The sequence below is a fragment of the Galeopterus variegatus genome, unplaced genomic scaffold (assembly GCF_000696425.1).
Source record: "Galeopterus variegatus unplaced genomic scaffold, G_variegatus-3.0.2 Scaffold656, whole genome shotgun sequence".
Classification (NCBI taxonomy): domain Eukaryota; kingdom Metazoa; phylum Chordata; class Mammalia; order Dermoptera; family Cynocephalidae; genus Galeopterus; species Galeopterus variegatus.
In genome coordinates, this window is record NW_007726767.1 from 209167 (window position 1) to 210360 (window position 1194).

The 1194-nt window shown below is 41.0% G+C and overlaps 1 protein-coding gene across 1 annotated transcript in view; it reads right to left on the reverse strand.

The window, feature by feature from the left end:
* GFOD1 (glucose-fructose oxidoreductase domain containing 1) overlaps window positions 1–1194 on the reverse strand; it is a 114828-nt gene that overhangs the window by 5450 nt on the left and 108184 nt on the right. The window lies entirely within an intron of this gene.

The following is a 1194-nucleotide window of genomic DNA, read 5'->3' on the forward strand; positions in this document are numbered from 1 at the left end:
AAATAATAAAAGGAGAAAAGAATAAGTAGAGAAAGATAATTCAGCTCCCATGTACAAACACCCCAAACAATCATTGAATGTCTAATTCTTTGCAGCTCTGTTGATGAAAAGATTTTGATGAAAGCTCCAGAAAAAATGCAATACAAACATACACATAAAACCCTACTCCATCATGAAACTCATGCATGGATTCTCCAGGGCTCTGAGGTACAGATATCTCTTTCTTTAGGCTATTTAGGTATGTTGCAGTTCCACCTTGTACAGTAAGTTCCTCAAGGATAAAGGCTGGGTCTTCCAATTTCTTAAGTCTCCCCATGTCCACAGCACCTAGCAAACACTGTCACCTGGCCCCACCTCTCTGCCTTCAGCCTTTCACAACATCCATGCTTTACAGACGGGTCTCTGCAACATCTTAACACACAACATCTCCAAAAGTCAAGAGGCTTCTAGGAATCTATCATAAAGAAATAATCTAAAATGCAGGCACAGCTTCTTGCCCAAAGATGTTTCTCACTGCATTATTTATTAAAGTGAAAATCTGGGAACAACACAAATGCCCAACAATGGAAGAACGGGCAAGTAAACTATAGTCCATCCATACAATAGAATATTGTACAGCCACAGAAAATGATACTCATAAAGACTTTTCAATGGCAAGCACGATCATTATGATGTAATGTTAGACGAAAAGGGCTCTATTCATAGACGTACTATGATCTCAACTCTCTCTTTAAGAAGACAAAAGAAAAAGAAAACACCTGGAAGGGAATACTTCAAAATGCTTATAGTGGCAAACTCAGATTAATAGGATTATGACTGATTTTTATTTTCTTCGCTAAATTTTTTCATGTTTTCTAAGTTTCTAATTTTATGATCAGAAAAAAAAGTAGTTTTTAAAAAAACCCAAATGAGGGCTGGCCCGGTGGCGCACTGCTATAGTGTGCCGCTTGGGAGCGCGGTGGCGCTCCCGCCGAGGGTTCGGATCCCACATACAGACCAGTTCCCGCTCACTGGCTGAGCGAGGTGTGGGAGCAACACCGAGGGTTGCGATCCCGTTGCCGGTCCCGGTCTGGTACGGGCGCGACACTGATGGTTGCGATCCGTTGCCGGACACGAAAAAAGACAAAAAGGGGAAAAAAAGTAAATAAATAAAAAATAAAAAAACCCAAATGAGACAGGAGGATCTTTGACAAA